General features: G+C 45.8%; 1 protein-coding gene across 1 annotated transcript in view; it reads left to right on the top strand.

Moving 5' to 3' along the window:
- Positions 1–717: 717 nt before the first annotated feature.
- Positions 718–22,395, top strand: part of MGA (MAX dimerization protein MGA) — an 801,076-nt gene continuing 779,398 nt past the window's right edge. The window contains 1 exon segment of the mRNA XM_030215215.1: positions 718–756. The gene's annotated coding sequence lies outside the window, so the exon portion shown is untranslated.

Below are 22,395 nucleotides of genomic sequence, written 5' to 3'. Positions count from 1 at the left end.
GTATTTCAATGATAAGCGTTCACATTATTAAATATTCACTTGTTAGGTAATACATGGTGACATAGTTGAACTTGAAACCTTATCACAATTTACCATGTTTTTGCTTCAGGTTATTAAAGCAAAAACATGTTAAATTGTGATAAGGTTTCAAGTTGATTGGATCTTAAATTGTCCTGATTTTGATTGACAGGCGGTACCACCAAAGGGCCACCAGTGGGGCAGCCTAACAGCTATTTGCTTGGGAAGGCAAACAAGACAAGGTCTGTTCCAGACCCCCACCCCCATTGTCTTAATTGTTGATGAAATGTGGAGCAACTCACATAGCATCAGCAATTGTGTTCTGCAACTTATTGCCACCTGAAACAAGAGGGAAAACAGCGTGCTCCAGTTGTTCAATCTGTTTCTATCAAGACCACTCAACCAACTCAGGACCCAGGAGGCAAAAAAGATGACCAGCACTGCCCATGCGTGCTCGGCTATCTGTGCCCCCTCATCTTTCCTTTGTTGTGCCAGTAAAATAGAGAACGCATCAAGCTAAGCATCGCTGTGGCTTTTCGTCTAGAATAGATACAGGTAGGAGCCCGCTTCGCGCGAGGCGGGCGAAGCCACAGGAATCATGTGACCAAACCGCTGCAGCCAATTGGCGGCACGCGGGGACGCGTGGACTTCAAGAGCCGCTGGAGTAAGAATCTTGTTCCGTAGACCGCACGTGGGAAGCAATAAATAACTTTGTTTCAAGAATAGGGATCGAAAACGGTATGTCAGGTGTTATTTTTTTTAAAATCAATAATCCGTATGCATTTGGTTGGTTTATTTCGATATCTGTGTTTCATTATAATGTCATTACGAGGTGGCAAGTTAACGAGCTCATGTCATTAATGAAATATATATATTGTTTTGCTCGCAATAAGTAGTATAACATAACATATTTTAAGTTACGGAGAACGAGGTGTAACTGTTTGGGAGGTGCCACGTGATATTGGCGAACGAGCCAATCGCATGGTTGCGTTTGAGGGTCGCCCAAGCACCCTGTGTTTTAACGGTAAGGTTTCGGTTCTGGACTTTTCCTAAAGAGTTCTTAAAGCTGGAAGTCTACAATAGAAATCACACGTCTTGTATTGTGAGAGCAGATAGATTGCATTCTGAGTCTCTCCTTGATAAAATATGGCTGCTTGAAGCGCGCGCTGCCTACTCCTGCAGAAGGCAAGCACTGTGTTTGATCACGTGATCAGGTTTTGCTGGACTGTGTATACGCTAGTTTAAAGGTGCAGAACTGGAATTCTTCTACATGTGCAGTTCTATTATATTTCCATATTAAATATTTATATAGTATGTTTGGGCTTAGTAAGTATAACAGTCCTTAATTGCCCATACAGGAGCTAGAAGTCATGATATATATTAATTTGATGTTACAAAGGAAGGGACCGTTCTGGGACTGTTAATGCAGTTATACCATACACTATTTTTGGTTATGGTAATAGGGTTGAGGTTACAGAATCTGCCTTCTTCACCGCAGTGGGCTGTGGCTTTCCAAATTTGTTTGTTTATATATATATATATATATATATATATATATATATATATATATATATATATATATATAATTTGAATCATTGAGGCAACCCAGTAGGGATAGTGGCATCACAGCAGTGGTAGGGTGTACTTGATGGGGAAAAGGTTTGAAGCCTGGCTCGTGGAATTATTTATATTTAATCTGTTGTGAGAGTGTTTATGATCAGGAGAAACACAAGGTCACATAAGCATGGCTAGATTGGGACAGAGCAAAAGGTCTATCAGAGCCAGTATTATTATTATTAGCATTTGTATAGCGCTACCAGACGCAGGCAGTGCTGAACACCTGATACAAAGAGACAGTCCCTGCTCAAAAGAGCTTACAATCTAAATAATACAGACAGACAAGACAGTTACGGGTGAGGGAAGTAATGGGAGCTAAAAAGCTGCAGTGAAAAGGTGGGTTTTCAGCATAGATTTGAAAACAGGTAGAGATGGAGCTAGACGTATAGGTCCAGGAAGTCTATTCCAGGCATAAGGTGCCGCAAGAGAAAAGGAGCGAAGCCTGGAGTTAGGAGTGGAGGAGAAGGGGGACGACAAGAGAGATTTGTCCAGCGAGCAGAGTTCACGGTGACGGGGAGGAATGTAGGGAGAGATGAGAGTGGAGAGGTAATGGGGGGCTGAAGAGTGGATGCATTTAAAGGCCAGTACGAGAAGTTTAAACAATGCGGAAGTGGACAGGGAGCCAGTGAAGTGACTTGAGGAGCGGGCTAGTGTGGGTATAACAATTCTGGTGGAAAAGAAGTCGTGCCACAGAATTTTGGACAGATTGGAGAGGAGAGAGATGGCTGAGCAGAAGACCAGTGAGAAGTAAATTGCAATAGTCCAAGCGAGAGGTGACAAGGGTGTGGATAAGGGTTCTGGCAGCGTATTCAGAAAGGAAGGGACGAATTTTGCTAATATTGTTGTATCCTGTTTCCAATAGTGGCCAATCCAAGTAACAAGTATCTGGCAAAATCCCAGGAATAACTAGTGGATTTTCACAAGTCCATCTTTAATAATGGTTTATGGACTTTTATTTTAGGAGCTTGTCCAAACCTTTTTTTGTTCTTGTTGTTTTTTAAAATCATTTATTTATAATTTTTCATTTTACAAGGGTCACTTGCAAACAGTAATACAGAGATGACTGCACATTAATACAATATAAGAAGAAAACAATCCCAACTAGACATATGGATTATATTCAATCTTTCTCTTTCGTAGACCACAAAGTGGAGAAAAATAGGGAGAGTGAAGTAAGACAAGGAGATCAATTAAACAGTAAACAGAAAAAAGAAAACATGGTATTAACCTGATTATCCCCAGATATTACTCATCTAATTCATTATTCCACATTGATCATCTGGTTGGCTTCTTCAAGTCCAAATACGATTTATAGTCGATTTCATTAAGAACATACTTATTGTCCAAGTTTTAGTTAGAAATAATACATCTGGAGGGGGAGGAGCAAGATGGTGTCCTAGCTCTGCTCATGGAAGCTCTCTAATGGTTTGCTGGTAATCTTCAAGATTTTGTTTACTTGTTTCTACTATGCCCCATACCAAGAGGAAGGGGACGACAAAAGTGCAACTGCCAACTGCACTAACGTCGTCCTCGATCCAGCAGACGTTGGACCGCTTCGTTAGAAGCTCACCGTTCGATACCGGTTTGGCGATCCCCGCGTTGGTAAGCATCAAAGAAGCGTCGTCTACCAGGGGCCCAGATACCACGCTATCGCCGCCGATGCTGAATCCACCTCCTTGTCCCGCTGGAGCCAGAGTAGAGTTAGGGGATCAAGTGGGAACCGATGTGGTCGCCGACCTGTCTCTATCTGGCGGTCTCTCCCCTGGAACAGCGGTTGAGAACACACTGGAGCGGGAAATGCCCCAGGAGGTGACTATGGAAGCTATATGGATGGCGCTTCAGAGACTGACTAGTGAGGTGGCCAAATCTACAAGAGAAGTTTCTACGCTTGCAAGTAAGTTGACTTTAATGTCAGAATCTTACGAGGAAGTTAAGAGAGAATCGGCAACTCAATTTGCCTCTATAAAAGAAGAGATAAAAACAGTTAAGTTAACTGTTGATTCTCTCGTGAAGGACAAAGTTTTCACTGCTCATAAACTAAAGCAGATAGAGAATTACAACCGACGCCTCACGCTCAGAATGCTGAATTTTCCTATTTCACCAGCTTTGACACCCAGGGATTTTCTTAAGAAATATCTGCAGGAGATTCTGAAGTTATCTCCGTCGGACATTCCTCCCTGTAATAAGGTCTATTATTTACATAATTTGCAAAAGCGCGGAGAAATACCTGAATCTCCCGCAATAGATATACAGAATTTAACCGTGTTATTAGAAGACTCAGTGATAGAAATAACTTCGAGGGACCCTTATAGTGTCATGGTTTTTGAACAGGATTTGAATATGATTATGAAAATGTACTTTTTTTTTTTTTAAATTATTTATTCATTTAAAGAATTTTTACAAGAAACCATCTTGCTTAAGAAAGAGTCAAATTAACAAATAATTTTTAAACAGGGAAAAAAAAAAAAGGAAAAGAAAGAGTAAATAAGTCTTTACACTTTCAACAATATAAGACACTCAAGTCCATAATTGGAGATCCAAGAATTTAAATTTAGAGAGAACTATAACTCAGGCACTAATACAAGGTAATCCTTCTCTACTAGGAAACTGTACTTTATCTTTAAGGCTTCTCCATCTTAGCTGAGGCGATTAGCGAAGACAAATGTCCAGGTTCAGTAAACACATACTTCTTTCCCCCCAGCCTAATTATGCACTTGCAGGGGTATCTTAAAAAGAAGGTACCCCCCAGGTGCAAGATTCCAGGTTTGAGGAGCAAAAATTGTTTCCTCCGTCGTCTCGTCTCCTTGGAGACGTCAGGAAATAACATTACTTTAAAACCCAAAAAGGGTTTATCCTTATTACGGAAAAACAAACGGAAAATCCAATTCTTGTCAGGCATCAATGCGACAGTAGCCACCAAGGTGGCAGCTGTCGCCAATTCAGAATCAGAGGTCTCAAGCAAAAGAGAGATATCAATAGGTTTTTCAAATTCTGGATTCGTGTTCCTTTCTGGGATATAATAAACTTGAGAAAAAGGTGGAAAATCTTTTTCCAAAACATTCAGAATTTCAAGGAAATAACATTTCAACATTTCAAGTGGAAGAACATTTTGTAATCTGGGAAAATTAACAAATCTCAGGTTGTGATTCTTAGTATAATTGTCAAAAACCTCCATTTTTTGCCTAAGATTTGTTAAATCCTTTATCATCATGGTTTGTTGCGTTTCCAAATTCATAACTTTTTGATCAATTTTCACCATTTTTTAATTTAAAACTTTAGTCTCTTCCTCTTGTTTTTGCAAGCCACTTTCAATATTATTCACCTTAGGTAAAACCTCATTAAATTGTTTAAGAAAAAATTGTCCCAGGTTGGACATCAAATCCCACAAGGAATCTAGAGTCACATATTTTGGTTTAGTCACTAATTCGGTAGGAAAATCAAACCTTGCTGAAGACTTTATATTCGTCTCACTTGGTCTCTCAGCTTCTCTCATCCCATTGCTCGGCGTCGATGTGGGCAAACTGCCCTCTATTCCGTCCTCAGATGAAAGCGAAACTTCTCCCCGAATCTCTTCCGGGTCTCCTACTCCTTCCGAGGGAGACCCCGTCGGGTCAATGAGGAACGAACTTGCGCCGAGCGGTTGAGGTGGTGGAGTGCGTGCAGCAGGGCTCAATGTTGTTTCAAGTCCGGGGGAAGCCAAAATCTCTCGTTCGCTGGCGTTCCCTACCGGAGGCGTTCCGCCATCAGGTACAGCTGCTCTTGGTCTCGTAGCGGTCGATTAGACCCGATATGGGGGGTGGAAGCGGGGAAGCTCTGCCCGCTACTCTCCCTCTTCGTTTAGGCATCTCCGGGAATGAGGCTCAGAGCGTCCTAGCAGAGCAACGCCATCTTGGATCTGTACTTCTATGAAAATGTACTTTAAACATTCTTCAGCCCTGTTTTGTGGGCAGAAAATATGGGTCTACCCTGATGTTACTAAGACTACCCAGCAGAGGCGAAAACAATTTCTAGCACTGAGAGATGAAGTGAGAGCGTTGGGTGCAATATTTACTCTGGCATATCCATGCAAATGTATAATTCGTATGTCTGGCATTATATATGTCTTTTTTGAGCCATCTCAATTAAGGCTTTTTCTGGACGCTAAAAATCCATCTAGCTGAATAGGAAGATTGATTGATATCAGCAAATGAAGTAGAATGTAAAATCAGGACTATGCCAATTTGTGCTAGGATTTTTTTTTCTTTGAGTGATATTTCTCCTTAAATTTGTTTGGACTCCTCCCCCCTTATTAATGGTGGTCTAAGGAAGAGTGATAAGACTAATATGTTCAATATCTATGCTTAATGAATTTTTTTCTCTGTATTGCCTTACAAACTTGATTTGTTTGTATTATTATGAAAATTAATAAATAAAAAAAGAAATAATACATCTGATTACATTCTCTCTCTTTAAAAAAACAGAAGTTATTTAACAATATATATACTTAAGTCTCTAATTCAAATCCCACTGATTAAAGCAATCCCAGTTTTCACAGGCTTCACTCCTTTCGAAGTAATAATTAAGGAAATATTTCTGAGGAAAACTTTAGGAGTCATACCTGGAACTCTGGGAAAAACAATAATCTCGACATTAATAATCCACAATAACATCCACCTTATTATTCAAAGTTTCTGGTCCATTATCATTTTCAGGATCATAGCCACTTCTTGCATGTGTAGAACTTCATTTGTTGTATCAATTTTTTTTGCTCTCAAAGGGTTCAGTCAAATTGTCCATCTAACTCTCCAATAAGATTATATCTGAAACAAAGGTATTTACTACCGCCGTTAGGTCCTGAAGCGCCTTCCAAATGGTATTCAATGTAACCTCCACGGAAGCCAAAAACTCCAAGGTGATTTCTCTTGAGGTGTTTAGGAGTGGTTCCGCCGATTCGGGTTCTGATGTAAACGTCCTCCGTTTCAGCATATGCCTCTAACTCACTCCTCCACTCCTTTGGACATGGTGGTTGAATAATTGTCCAAACCTGCTAAGATAACTGCTTTTACCACATTCTCTGACAATGAATTCCAGAATGTCATGTTGAGTGAAAATTGTTTTTGTTCCAGTTTGTATTAAATGTACTATTTAGTAGCTTTATTGCATGCTCTTTAGGCCTAGTATTTTTGGAAAGAGTAAACAAGTGATTCATGTTTACCCATTCCTCGCCACTCTATTTTATAGACCTCTATAATATCTCCCGCCAAAAATCTTTTCTCCAAGCTGAATAGCCCAAGCCACTTTAGCCGTTTCTTATAGGGAAGTACCTGACATGCCCTTTAGACTTTAGTGCTCCATGGCTCATCTCTATCCTATTCCAGAACAGGACAGAGATTGGCTCAAGCCTCCTGTGGTGGATGCTGTGGTGTCGTGACCAAGAAGAACACGGTCCCTGTGGATGGGGGCATGGCTCTAAAGGATCCGCAGGACTGTCGCCTGGAGGTTCTGTTAAAGAATGCCTTCCTTAGCGTCCCTCCGGACCGGCCCAGAATGTGACTGATGGGTTGTGTACGCCTTCCAGCAGGTGGAGACTGAGAAAACAACTGTGACTCAAGCGAGCCAATAAGAGCCCTTGCCAGCTAGAGAAAGATCCAGTAATCTCAGTCTCCAGCAGGTGAAAAGTGGTGAGCCCTTCAGTCTCAGACTTTTCTATTCTTTTCTCTTTCTACATTAACCTTTCTTTGGTGTTGTAATTTTCTCTTGTCTCCCTGTGCAAGAAAACCCCCTGCTCTTTGGAGGTTGAGGCCCGTGGGGGTCTCTCTGAGCCTCGGGAGTGTCACATTCGGAAGGCCGAGTCCCTCCCCCCAATCCTCCCTGGCGCTGGCGAATTTGTCTCAGCTAGCCTTTTTTGCTTTTGAAAGCAATATAAAATTTATCTCAAGTTCCTCAAGGAGGGAAGCTTTAGAGGAGGGAGAGGCAGCTACTGATTGTAAAAAAAACAAAAAACGAGCCTCCCGGTCTGCTGTCTTGGCAGAGCCGTTTGTGGCCAGTAACAACGAACAGGGCAGCTCCGGAGCGATCAGCTGTTAGCTGATCAGCTGTTTCTTGTTTATTTTGTTTTTTTCCGCGATGTAGGTGAACTCCACCGCTGTTCGGACTGGCAGCGGCGGGGTTTAGGGTCAGATGTGTGTGTCTGTGGAATTAGGACGTCCAGGGTGCTGGTTCTGTAATATCGTCGGTGACTTCGGAGGGAGGTCTGATTCCATTTTTTTCCCTCCAGTCGCATGTTCCTCGTCTCCAATGCCGATTTTCTGCGGGAAACGCCGCCATTTTGAATTTAATAATGAAGGAGGAAAGAGCAGTGGAGAATCCAGCAAGAGAGACAGGTTAGAATCCTGATGCAGAGAACCTGGTGCTTGGTATATCAGCCGCGAGCTGGGGGGGGGGGGCTTTAGACTTTCTCAGCTTCTTATATTGGATGCTTATGAGGTATATGACCAGTTGAGCAAAGTGGTCAGGACCTAGCATGTCAAGCAGCACTAGGCTATGTAGCACACTCTGCAACAGCTTCTCTTTTTTCCCTCTCTTGACAAAACAGCAAGAGGAATGGATTAGAGAAGAAGGCAAAGCTATTGTCTGTAGCTTCTTAACCAAAAAATTTCGGATACCCATTTGATCTTTGCTATGTCAAACAGGGGTTGCTCTGGAGCATGCTTAGTATGGCATCCTCAGTTAAAAAAACCCCCCAAGAAAAACCAAAAACGGTTTCTCTCCGTTCACAGCCATGTTTTCATATGTATTGTCATTTCTAGGCTGTTGCTATGTTACTTTTATTTTGCTGAGGTCTGTATGGTCTTCCAGCTTTGCAGATGGCCAGTTGGGTTTCATACTGAAAAGGATTCTTTTGTGGAGAGCAGTATATAATAAAACTGTTCTAAGCTCATCTTTCCTTTCCTTCCCCCCCCTCCCCCCCCCGTTTCTTTTCCACCTTACAGTGGGGTGCAGATGTCTGGAATAGGAACCCCTTAGTGCAGTTTTCACGCTTCGGTATACAATTTTTCTTATAACTTTAGCCCAATGCTGGGCCATGTCCAGACAGCAGTTTTGAATATTTGCAGAGGTGTGGGCAGCTCCCTAACTAGCCAATTCAAACCAGCCAAAGGAACAACTTGTAGTTTTATTTTTTTTTGGCTAGCCAAACTTATCTGATTAAGGCTGGTTGAGAACATCAGAGCATAGGCTCTGCCACGCTGGGACAATCCGAGGGTCCAGCGAGCTCAGCGTCCCGCTTTCATCAGTAGCCACAGCTGCTCCCAAACTGCCCACTAATTCTCTGATTTTTGGTTTAGGCAGTTAGTGTTGATCTGCAGCAGCACTGTCCAGGTTATCACTTTGTATACTGATCCCTATGTGAGTTATTTTCAACAGCTCAACTAAGGCTTAGGTGCTGGAATGTTGAATTTGCATGTGTTATACATATTATAGAACACTAGCATAGGTCTGTAATTGTGTCTTACTGCTGTCAGACACATACCAATTAATTCTCCCACTCTCAGCAATGAAGGGGTGCGGGCCCAGCCTCTATTCCCGCTAGGTGCTTGATTGACATAATTTCAAGAGAGGTGGGCCCAGATTTCTGCGGATCAGTGGGTATTGGAGATTATTCGAGAAGGGTACGCATTAGAGTTCACTCACCCTTTGACCGATACTTTCCTAGAATCTCCTTGCCATTCTTGCATCCTAGCCAGAGCCGTCAGAGGTTATCTCCGTAGACTTCTGGCCCTTCGAGCAATTGTCTCCTGTCCCTCGGGCGGACCCGTGTAAAGGTCGTTACGCTATCCGATTTTACGTCTCAAGGCGGTCAGTCAAATCCTCTAGGTGCCCTCTTTTTGAATGGAGACTTTGCGGCCTGTCTTTGTTGCAGTGCGCTCAGAGGAGTTTCTGACTTTTCTCGTTCTCGCAGTAACCTATTTTCACATTCCTGGTCGTCCTGCACATCAACGTTTCCTTCGTTTTGCAGTGCTAGGCCACCTTTTTTCCAGTTTCGACCTTTTCCCTTCGCGTTGGCGTCTGCTCCTCGTACGTTTACCAAGGTCATGGTAGCTACGACTCTCCCAACAGAGGGCATTTTAGTGCGTCCTTAGTTGAACTATTGGTTGATCCGCGCAAAGTCTTCCTTTGGGAGTCGTCTGATGACAGCTTGGGTGGTAGAATTCTTGCAATCTCTAGGTTGGGTAGTCAATGTGCAGAAGAGCCGTCTCCTCCCTTCTCAGTCAATAGAGTATCTGGGAGTCAGGTTCGACACTAGGCAGGGTCGCGTGTTCTTCCATCAATTCGAGTCCTTAAGTTGCTCACTTGAATTTGTTGCTTCGGGCGAATTAGAGTCCGTTGGCAACAGATTTTCTTCAGGTTTTGGGAACCATGGCGGCAGCGTTCGAGGCGGTACCCGGGGTCAGGACTCACATGAGGCCTCTTCGGAGGTCCGTTACTGTCGAGATGGTCATCTCAGAAGGTTTTGCTTCATTAAACTTTACCTCTTTCGCCCCATGAAGACTAGGCTACGTTGGTGGTTTCGGGAGGCCAATTTGACCAAAGGAATGCCTCTAGATCAGCCCAGTTGGACGGTGGTGACAACAGATGCCAGCCTCAGCGGCTGGGGGAGCTCACTGTCAGGGGCAGTTTGCTCAGGGTCTTTGGTCTCAGCAGGAGACTTGTTTTAAATCAACCTGTTAGAGGCCAGAGCAATTCGTCTGGCGTTCCAGTGTTTTATTCATCTCCTGAAGGCCGGGCAGTGCGAGTAATGTCAGACAATGTCACAGCAGTAGCATATATATTAATTGGCAAGGAGGGATGAGGAGTCTGCCGTTGGAGCGAGAGGGTCCATTGCTGATTCAAGGGGCGGAAGTTCATCTGGTGCTCTGCCAGCGGCTCACGTAGCAGTGGTCCTAAATGTTCAAGCAGATTTTCTAAGTTGGGCACATGCTCGATCCGGGCGAGTGGTCGCTAGCAAAGGTGTGTTTTCAGCTGCTGGTCGATCGTTGGGGGTCGCCCAGGATGGATCTGTTTGCCTTCGCACGGCATTCAACGTCCTCTGTTCTTCAATCGTCGCAAGGATCCCAAAGCGCAGGGCGTGGACGCTCTTCTTCAATCTTGGCCACCCGGTCTGGTGTATGCTTTTCCTCCTGGCCTCTAATAGGGCATCTTCTTCAGAAGGTCGAGACGCACAAAGGGACGTCTGATTTTGGTTGGCACCAGATTGGCCTTGAAGGCTGTGGTACACCGACCTTCGATTCTTCTGGTGAGTCTTCCCTTCAAAGCGTTCGGTCACGCAAGATTCATCATCCGGATCCGATCGATTCTGTCTTACGGCCTGGCTTTTGAGAGGGCTAAGCTGATTAAGAAAGGTTATTCTGCTCAGGTCATTGCTTCTATGCTTCGCTCTCGTCGTTGTTATCTACCTCTTTGAATTACGTGTGGCACTTGGAGGATTTTGAGAACTGGTGTAAGGAGTTTAGTTTCTCTCCTTTTAACTTCCTCGTTTCGCAAATTTTGTTTTTTTGCAGCTGGGGTTTTGACAAAGGGCTTGCTTTAGCTTCTCTGAAAGTGCAGATGGCGGCTTTGTCTTGTTTTCTGTCATATCCATGCAGGTCTCTAGCTACTCATCCGGATTGTGGTGCGTTTTTTTGAGGTAGTTAACCTTCTTTGTCCCCCCTTGCAATGTTCTTTCCTCATTGGGATCTGAGTTGCTTAAAGTTTGCTTAAAGATTCTTACTACCTCCCTTCGAGCCTTTGTCGTCCTGTACTCTGAAGACAGTACTTCTGGTGGCTGTGGCTTCGGCTAGACGAGTTTCGGAGTTGCCGGCGTTGTCGTGTAGATCTCCGTTCTTGGAGTCTGTTCCGATCGTTGTAGTGTTGCGGCCAGTTCCGTCTTTTCTCCCCAAGGTAGTAACTCGGTTTCATGTTTCTCAGCCGTAGTTTTGCCTGTGTTAGGGTTCTTTCTCTGGCTCAGAAGAGCAGCGGCATTTGAAGTGTTTGGATGTCAAATGGGTGTTAAAGCTCTATATTAAATCTACAGATAACTTCCGGCATTCTGATCGGTTGTTTTGTTCTGATTGGCGTGCGCGTAAGGGGTTCATGCCTCTAAGCCCACTATTTCTCGATGGCTTAAAGAGATTATTGCTTTGGGCTTATCTTCTATCGGGGAAACCTGATCCAGAGCAGGTTAAGGCTCACTCTACAAGAGGTCAGGCAGCTTCTTGGGCAGAGCGTTGGCTGGTGCCTCCAAGACATTTGTAGAGTGCGACTTGGTCGTCCTTGCATTCTTTTCTAAAGCACTACCGTTTAGAGACGTCATCAGTTGTCAGCAGGTTGCTTTTGGAGCACCGTTTTGTCGGTGGGGCTGTTAGGGTCCCTCCCATAATTTCACTGCTTTGTTACTTCCCGTCAGTCACATTCTGGGCCGTCCGTAGGGACGCTAAGAAGGGTAAATTAGGGCTTCCCTGCGAATTTGCTTTCCTTTAATCCCTCCGGACCAGCCCAGATCCTCCCCTTCAGATATCTGTGTTTTTGGAAGTTAAGAGTTTTTATTTTGGATCTTGTTGCTAGTTTAGTTCTATAGTAATAAAATTTATAAGTACAGAAATGTTTCTGGTTTACTGAAATGGCCTGTTTGAAGACCATTGATATGTTAGCAGGCCTCACCCTTTGTTGGCAAGGTGCCGGTGGCTGCTCAGGTTTTTTGGGTTGCACAGGTTATGTAGGGCTGCTATGGCTTTACTCTGGCTTTGGTACTTTATTACTGGGATCTTTCTCTAGCTGGCAGAGGGCTCTTATTGGCTCGCTAGAGTCACAGTTTTTTTTTCTCAGTCTCCCACCTGCTGGAAGTGGTACACACCCATCAGTCACATTCTGGCCGGGCTGGAGGGACTAAAGGAAAACAAATTAGCAGGTAAGGCCTAATTTACCCTTTGATGTTTTGGCTTTTGGAGTTTTAGTACCTGAGTGTTTTTTCCAGTGGTTGGAACATGTGCTGGATAGAGAAAGTGGATGATTTTTACTTTAATTGATTAAGAAGTTGCCAAAATTGAGATGGGATCTGCCTTTCTTTCATAGACTCTGTATGATTTACTTAGGACTTCAGCTAATTCCATGCTTTGGGAGTCCTCTGCTCGGAACGCTTTGGCTCAGAGGATGGTCGGGGTGCTGCTTCTATGTCCAGTTTTGAGTAGTTTCCTTTTGGGGGGGGGTCTCTTCTCTTTGGACAAACTGGTTCAAGAGGTCGTGATACCAGTCCCTCGACTTTAGAAAGACCGACCGCGGTCTTGGCCAGGGTTTTGTTTCAGCTAGAGGTCAGGGGGTGAGAGGTTTGGAGGTTTCACCCGGCAGAGGTGCCTGTTTTCAACAGTCTCAATATTTCAGTGTTTCTGAAAAGTACATTGTGTTTTTTACTTGTTCCAGAAGTACAAGACTAGGGGACACTTGAAGAAGTTACATGGAAATACTTTAAAAACAAAAGAAGAGGAAATATGTTTTTCACTCATAATAGTTTGCTCTGGAACTCTTTGTCGGAGGATGTGGTAACAGCAGTTAGCGTATTTGGGTTTAAAAAAAGATTTTGGCAAATTCCTGGAGGAAAAGTCCATAGTCTGCTATTGAGGCAGACATGGGAATCAACTGCTTGCCCTGGATTTGTAGTATAGAGTGTTGCCACGATTTGGATTTCTGACAGGTACTTGTGAGCTGGCTTGGCCACTGTTTGGAAATAGGATACTGACTAGATGGACCACTTGGTCGGACCCAGTATGGCTACTCTAAAAAAAAAAAAAGCTATTTATTCAGGCACAAACTCTTTCCTTGTCTATGCATTGGAATCATAAGCTACACATGCTTCTAGCATTGTGTAAGAGTGGCTGTACACCACAGCGGAGTGGCAGATGTTCTTTCTTCTGCTTTGTTACGGAGATACTGAGAATTGAGGGGGCTAGGCTGGGTTCTGATTGCTCTAAAGAATCATTATTCTCAGTCTCCACCTGCTGGAAGCATGCACAGCCCATCAGTTTCAGATGGACCGACCTGGAGGGACTAAGGACGAGCAAATTAGCAGGTAGGACCTAATTTCACCATAATGTGCTCCATTCATTTCATAATAATTTCTCAACATTCCATTAACTTTCTTAGCCGCCGCCTGTACACCAACCAGAAGGTTCATCAGTGATTACTCTTACAATCCTTGTCCTGGGTGGTGTCTCCCAATGTAGAAACCTTGCATTATGTAACTGTAATCTGTCATTTGGAGGTCCAGTCTTCCAGTCTCATAAGGTCCTCTTACAATTTTTCCACAATGCTGTTGTGATTAAACTTTAAATTACTTTGTAGTCAGCAAAATTAACCACCTCACTTCTTCCTCTTTCTAGATCACTTATAAATATGTGAAAAAGTAGCAGCCCACACAGACCCTCACTTACCCCACTATTTACCATTCTCTATTACATAGTAACATAGTAGATGACGGCTAGAAAAAGACCTGCACGGTCCATCCAGTCCTGCCCAACAAGATAAATTCATATGTGCTACTTTTTATTTGTACCTGTCCCCTTCAGGGCACAGACCGTATAAGTCTGCCCCGCACTATCCCCGCCTCCAACTACCAGTCCCACCTCCCACCACCAGCTCATTTTAACCCTACTCTCTGTCTGTTAATCCCAATAGGACACTGCCTCCTGTCTCATGACTTTCTAATTTCCTCAGTAGTCACTCATGAAGTAACTTGTCAATGCCTTCTGGAAAATTCAGTTCCCTTAGCTACAACTGTTCAGTACAAGTGGTGTCATTTCCTTCTGGTATTAGATGGAAGTAGAGACCCCCCCCCCCCCCCAGAGATCTTCAGTGACCTCACTAGCATTAGCTGGTGAAGCTTCCTGATATTTTCTGTACCTCAGCAGATGATAGGTTGTGTTTAGACCTAGGAGAAAGTGTAAAATACAAAAACAAAAAACAAAAAAAAAAAAGGACTGTGTTCTCATATAGTCTGACTCTCTTCTGTGCTCCGGCCTCTGACCTCAGCTGCCCACTCTGCTGGCTATGGCTGCACAGCGTAGTTGAGCCTACGGCCGCTCCCATATTACCTGGTTCCCGGACTGGACTTGTTTGAATGTGGAGCTTGGCTCCACTGCCCCCCATTGCGCTTCTTAGAGTCCGCAGACTCATGTGTCGGAGCAGGCCTGAATGCGCCAGCCACGTGGTTGGGAATGCCCGCTAGCAGATGCTGCGATGTCTGCAAGAGCCAGCAGATTAGCTCGTCTGCTGGCTTTGTTTGCCCCTCATGTGTTGGGGGCTGTTTCCAACTTTGGAAATGGCCCTGAGAAGGGGTTGGGGGGCACCATAGCTTCTTCCTCCTCTTCCAGCTCTGAAGAATCAATTACTTTGGCGGGAACAGAGGCCATTTTTCCTTGGTGTGTTTTTATCTTGCTGCTGTTTCTTGGCAGCAGAATTCCTGGGGGGGGGGTGGGGCTCCTTTCCATGCACCATGGACCCACTTGTGGGGTGGGGCTGATGGGGGCCCCTGTTGTTTTTGCTTTTTTGGCTCTAGAGCCTGAACCAAATAGTCAAGCAAGCCCTACAGGACTAGGTGTAGGCCCCCTCCATGGAGGCCAAGCACCACAGGGGGATCAGGGGAGCACAGATGCCCCAGTCGGTTCCGGGGCATCTGGGGAGACCTGGATGTCACCTGACCACCTCAAAGCTCCTTGGACTCGATTTAGAGGGCTCTCTCCTACGGAGGAGAAGGAGGAGTTGCAGAAGTCCCATTGAATCCGGCTCTTCCTTGTCATCAATACCAGACCAGTCCTAATACCAATGGATTATGTCCATCCACCAGTGGAAGGAGACAGAGAAAACAGTTCCAAGTACTTTGCCCTTACAGGGTATCGTGCAGCCAGGAATCCTCAGTATTTTCCTCTGTCTCCTAGCAGATGGTGACTGGATGTGCAGCTGCTCTTGAGGATAGCTAACTAGATCCTCCCCAGCTCTGCTGGGGATGGTTTAGCAAGAGGTGTGCTGGTATCCTGGTCCGGATTTTGTTCTTAGGAAAGGAAAGAAAAGCTTATTGGCAGAGGTGCGAGCAAGGCAGCTCCCTTTCCTCCCTTTGTTGCGGCTGGCCTCTGTTCTAATGTTGCTATGTTTGGCATCACAGGAGTCCCACGGGGGGGGGGGGGGGGGGGGGGGGGGGGAAGCTGCAACGGGGCTTAGTGGCATGATGGCAGAGAAAATTCAGTGGCAGTGGGTCTGGGAGTGAGCGGAATGAGCTGTAAATATTATACAGCGTTAGAAGTTTTGCTGGAGGCAAGGTCCTGCCTCTTTTGTTGTTCTTGTCGTAGGTTCTTGGGTGGTAAGCATCGGGCATTGGGAAGGATAAAACCGTTGGCTTCCGGTTTTGGCAGGAAATTGCCGCCTCTTGCCTTCTGCCGTCTGTGTAAGCCGATCGGCCCCCCTCTCTCTCTCTCCTGCCGGGTTCTTTCGGCAGGGCAGGACGACTGGAAGTTATACGCTCTACCAGCAGTGCTGGAAGGGGGTTTTTGTCCTGCCAGATGTACAACAAGCTGTTCTGGGTGGGTGAGCCTTGGTCTTTGCTAAGGACCCTAGGGAGTTCTGGTACCTGGAGGAAGAAGACCTGAGTTCTGATCCAGATCAGGAGAATACCCTCTCTTGAGGAACAAGATTTTTTAAGTGAACGACAGGTTGCTGTAGACTCTGGTCAGGTAGTCTTGGGCACTGAGTCTCTTCTCCCTGGGGAGGAGCCTGGTTAAAATTTTTTTCACAAAGAGGATTTACAAGAGCTAATTTCTTGGTGTCCACCACTTATGTTTGAGGAAGAGGAGCCCCTGCCGTAGAGGGATGTAAGGTTGATCTCCTAGGTGAAGGGCATTTCAATGGCCAGGTAAGAACTTTCCTATGCACCAGGATATCAGAGATATATTCAGGTGCAGTGGGATGTGCTGGATTCTTCTTTTAGACTTGCTAAGTCTTTACTAGTCCCTGATCAGATAGATCTCCTTCTTAAGCCTCCGGTTGTAGACGTGGTAGTCTTGGCGGTACTAAGAGGAATACTGTGCCCATGGATGGCGGCACTGCACTTAAGGATGTCAGGATCACCATATGGAGGCTTTGTTAAAGAGTAGTTTTATGTGTCAACAATTTATTGATGATTCCACCTGGTAACCCAATCCATTAGAGTACATACATAACAAATGATAAAGCTATCGTCTTATGTACATTAATCTTAAGTTGCTATCATCAGTTTTTGTTTTATAACAGTACCCTGTCTTATCTCCCTCCCCCACCCCCCCATTACTACCTTCACTTTTGCCATGTACACTGAAAGAAACAATAGTCAGCATGTTACATTAAACTCAAACCGTAATTCCAATAGTAAACACCTACATTATTCCGTGATTGAACCCCTTATTACTATTATTCCCCCTCCCCTCCAACTCATCCCCTCCCCCCTGTCTTTTTAAAACTCCATGCTCATCGTAATCCTTTCATGGTCTAGTAATAGCCATCCTCTTTTTCCTATATTTAAGTGTTGGTAAAGGTTCACTGCCTTACTGGTGCTTCTTAAAGCTCTATATACATTATCCTCTCTGCCTATTGTATTCCTTGTCCAGACTCCCCCCCACCCCCAAAGATCCCTGAGACTACTCTCCCTCATGACTCTTCCTTCTTCTTAATGTGTAGAAATTTATTTAACACTGCACTTCTCGCTTTATGGGAAATACTTTGCAAATATTTATTCCAAATAGAAACAAACCGCTTTCTTTTCTTTGGAGAATCCTGAGCTTCCTGGCCTCCCATAACATAGCTCAAGAAATTTATTCCTCCAATACCAAAGGAGGGCGATTCCTCCTGCATCCAGTGCCTGAGTATACATTTCTTTCCCACAGCATGTGCTTTGCATAATAATAGTTCCCATAAGCTGCCCTTCTATTTAAAAGTACTCCTCTCCAAGATGGGATATTCTTTAATCAGTAATGCTTTCAAAATATTTATGCACTGCCTTCCAAATATTTTCATTCTATCACAGCTCCCAAAATGCATGCCATAAAGGTATTCCGTCCCCTGTTACATTTAGGACATTGAGCGTCAGGGTCCACCCTGCCCTTGCTGCTTGTGTTTGTGTCATGTATCCCCTATGTATTCTCCTGTATTGACTCTCCTGCAGTTCCGCCCCCCCCCTCAACCTGCTTTGGGATATCTGTTATCAATTTTGCAAATTTACTCCCTTCAATTCATAACCTAGTTCTTTGCTCCATGCCTCTTTAAGTGCTTCATAATTACGGGGGGGGGGGGGGGGGGGGGGGGGGGGGGGGAGGGGGGCAAAGCAGCAGCAGTGCTTTATGTAAACTAGATATCGAAACCTGATCATATTCATCCCCCTTTAAGAAGTCTCGGAGCTTTTGACCCAGTTTTGTTCCCAAGGCCTCTTGGTCTAATCTAAACCAATAGTGATGTAATTGTCTATAAGCATAATAGTCTTTGTTGGTAAGGGAAAGCCTCTGTTGCAAGTCTTGAAATGTGTATAACTTTCCATCCTCATTGACTATGAAGCGTATTTTCAAAGCACTTAGACTTACAAAGTTCCATAGGCTACAATGGGACTTTGTAAGTCTAAGTGCTTTGAAAATAAGCCCCTAAGAGGCACATTTTCAAAGAACTTTGGGAGGCTAAGTTCCATAGGTTTCTATGGAACTTTGGGAGGCTAAGTGCTTTGAAATGAGCCTCTTAGTGTTCAACTAATGTGATTCCCTTTACCGACCAATTTTTAATGATCCCTGCTTCCATTCCGGGTTGGAAGTCCCCATTTCCTCGAATAGGCAACTGATCACTAACATTTGGGTTCTGATTCCAAGCTTTCATTAGGTATTGCCAAACCTGTCTTAAAGGTCGTAGCAAAAAGCTTTTCTTACATGCTAACGGTAGGCTATTTGAATTGGCTTGCAAAAGAAAGTTTACATGCCAAGGTTTATACAATGCCTGCTCCCATCTAATCGGGGTGAAGTGATTGGTATCTAACAACCAATCTCGAAGGTGGCGCATAAGACAGGCCTGGTTATATCTTCGTATATTGGGGAGTCCCAAGCCTCCCCGTGCCCAGTTGTCAAAGAGGTATTCTAGGCGCAATTTGGACTTCTTCCCATCCCAAAGGAATTTCCTACAACTCCTATATCATTTTTGTATATCCCTGCTTAATAAGTATATTGGCATAACTTGTAATATGTAGAGCCATCTTGGGAATATCAGCATTTTAAACAAATTGATTTTACCTATGAGAGACAAGGGTAGATGGCTCCACTGTTCAAGAGAGCGTCCTGTATCCTGCAGCAACTTCTCTATGTTCAGTTGGTACAATTTTGAGGTATCCATAGACAACTGTACACCCAGGTAACGAAAGGACCCATCTGCCATTTCAATGGGATGTGTCCCTCCAATTCTCTTCATGGTTCGCCTCACCTTGCAATGCCTCTGACTTCTCCAGGTTTAACTTAAAGCCAGAAAAATCTCCATATTCTGCCATACATTCTAATAGAGCTGGCAGTGAGGTTCCTGGATAAGTTAGATGGGCTAGTAAGTCATCAGCAAATGCTGCGATCTTGAACATATCTGCTCCTACCATGACCCCCCGTATATCAGGTGACCTTTGAACATCTCTGATTAAGGGGTCTAATGTTAATACAAACAATAGGGGTGACAGCGGACATCCCTGTCTGGTGCCCCGGTGTATGGAGAAGGGGGCAGATAGTATTCCATTCCTTGTCATCAAGCAGATGCAGCCATTACAGATGGGTTGTGTCCATCAACCAGCAGAGGGAGATAGATAGCACACTTTTTTCAGTGCCTCATACCAGCTTGCTCCACTGCCTCTCTTTAGTATTCTCTATCTCTCCTAGCAGAGTGGCTGCAGCTTCTTCGAGCTGCATCTAAAATCTGCCTGGAGGTTGCTCCTGTGCTTTTTGCCAGTTGTTAGCAGGGGTGTTGGAGGCTATAGCAGCTTCACTTTAAAGGCACATAGGTTCGCCCTTTCCCTGCCTTACCCATACCTCCGTGATGTGGACACATTGCTTAGCTTTCCCTGTCCTTCCCCACCAACAGTGGATGCAGGCACATAGGTTCGCCCTTTTTCCTGCCTTTCCCACTCACGTGAGCCTCCGGAGTTCTATTTACCTCTGTTTTCCTCACAGCGTTAAAAAAAAAAAAAAAGCGCTTAGACGCTGGAACAGAGGTTTTTCCTTGCCTTTTTCTGTGGGATCGGAGCTGTGATACTCGGTCCAGTGAGGTAAGAGTGTTTCTGACTCCTCCGGGGTGGGCCCGCGATCGGGGCGATTTTGGCGCGAACCGCCATTTTGAATTTTACCGCCGTTTTCGGCGATAGCTGCGGAGACAGTAAAGCGCTGTTCCAAGTGTGGCAAGCGCAGATCAGCAGCGGGGCTCTGTATATTATGCTGTACAGACGTTAGAGCCGGCCCGAGCATGGCGAGCGACGATTCTTCGCGCTGTGAGCTGGCAGAGGGCGCCATTTTGAATTTACCACATGGCGCGACCTCCGCTGAGACGGAGAGTCCTGAGCCCGGGGGGCGGCCTCGAAGTGAGGCTGATATGGGAGCTACTAGCCCGGGCAGAGATCCGGGTACCCAGGGTGAGTTTTTCTCCCTGATTTTGTCTTATTAATGCATAAAGCATACATGCTTAAAAGAGCTCTCCCACAAAGCCCGGCATGGGTCTCTTCTAATGCCCCCCTCCCCCCCCGGGGATTCTAGCCTGGGTATGCCCTCTGAGGCGTTATTCCCTGATAATTTGCAGAATATGAAGCGCAGAAGGGCTCATTCCCTTCAGAGAGTGCTTTGCACCTCCATTTCCCCCCCCCCCCCCCCCCCCCCCCCCCCCCCCCCCCCCCCCCCGTGGTCGGGCTGCGAGGATTCGGAGGACTCTGGCAGGCCTTCATGTCTGAGGAGCCAGAGTCTGGTTGCAGAAGTGACTCAGGATCTGGACGATCTCTCCGCGGTGAGGATTTTCCACCGTGATGACCTGCCAGCGCTTATTTTTGATGCCCTGCAGGCTCTCTCTATTGAGGACCCTGCCAGCTGGCACAGCCTCCTCTGTGAATCCTAGGATGGCTAGTACCAAAAAGCCCGCTCGAGCCTTTCCTTTGCATGACTCCATCCAAGAACTTATTTCGGCTCAATGGGCTGACCCCGAGGGACCTTTGAAAGTTTCCAGGGCTATGGGGCAATTATACCCTCTGAGTGAGGAGCATATGGCTCGCTTTGCTATGCCTAAAGTGGATGCCCTAGTCACAGCTGTAACAAAGAGAACTACCCTCCCTGTTGAAGGAGGTGTTGCCCTGAAGGATATCAAGACCGTAGACTGGAATCAGCACTTAAACGGTCATTTGAACTTGCAGGTCTCACTATTCGGGCGTCTGTATGCAGTTGTTATGCTGCTAGAGCCTGCCTGGCTTGGTTGCAACAGGCAGTGGAACAGCCCGGTGATGGAGCGGAGCCCTTTTTAGATGTGGCTCCGCGGATGAAGTCGGCCTTGTCCTTTCTTGCTGACGCCCCTTTATGATATTGTCAGAGCTTCGGCTAAACACATGGCAGTAGCAGTGGCGGCTCGCCGTCTTCTTTGGCTACGGCATTGGGCGGCGGACATGGCCTCTAAGCAAAGGTTGGTGAAGTTGCCCTTTCAAGGCCTTCTCCTGTTTGGTGAGGAGTTGGAGAAAATTGTGAAGGGCCTGGGTGAGGCTAAACTCCAGCACTTGCCCGAAGATAGGCCTCGGCCTTCCTCTAAGGGTGCGGCGGTCCACTCCTCTTACAGACCTCGCTTCCGTGAAGCTCGAAGGTACCGCCTGGGGCGTTCTGCTGGGTTCACTGCTTGTGTCCGTTTTCAGCAGAGGAACTCCTTTTGCTCGGACAAATGTTCCACAGCCACTGGCTCAAGGCCTGGAGTTCAGGGGCGACCCTCTCAATGATGGTGCGCCAGCCCTCTCCTCGAGTCCTGTCATCTGAGGACGTCTTTCCCTCTTTGCCGAGGAGTGGGCCAACATTTCCTCAGATCAGTGGGTCTTGGACCTGATCAGAGACGGTTACAGAATAGAATTCCACGCCCCTGTAAGAGACGTGTTTGTGGAGTCCCGATGTGGTTCTGGCGCCAAACGGGTGGCGGTAGAGGAGACTTTGCAAGGTCTGATTCAGATAGGGGCCGTGTCCCCGGTACCCCCCCGCCGAACACGGCTGCGGCCGCTACTCCATCTACTTTGTGGTGCCGCGAAAAGGAGGGTCTTTTCGCCTTATTCTGGACTTAAAAGAATTAAACAAGTCCCTGAGAGTGCGGCATTTTCACATGGAAACCCTGCGCTCCGTCATTGTGGCGGTACAGCCAGGAGAGTTTCTCACGTCTCTGGACCTGCTTGCACATTCCAATTTGGCCCCCGCACCAGCCGTTTCTGAGGTTTGCGGTGATGGGAAGCATTTCCAGTTCTGGGCCTTGCCTTTTGGCCTCGCCACAGCTCCCCGCACCTTTTCGAAGGTTATGGTGGTAGTAGCTGCCTTTCTAAGGCAAGAGGGTATTCGGGTTCACCCGTACCTGGACGACTGGCTCATTCGAGCAAACTCTGCTGCAGAGAGTCAGCATGTAACAGCCAGAGTGGTCTCAGTACTTCAATCTCTGGGCTGGGTCGTCAATTTGGCCAAATGTCACCTGACCCCCCTCACAGTCTCTAGAATATTTAGG

This window comes from Microcaecilia unicolor, chromosome 9 (genome assembly GCF_901765095.1).
Source record: "Microcaecilia unicolor chromosome 9, aMicUni1.1, whole genome shotgun sequence".
Taxonomy (NCBI): Eukaryota; Metazoa; Chordata; class Amphibia; order Gymnophiona; family Siphonopidae; genus Microcaecilia; species Microcaecilia unicolor.
This window is presented reverse-complemented; position numbering and strand designations above follow the sequence as displayed.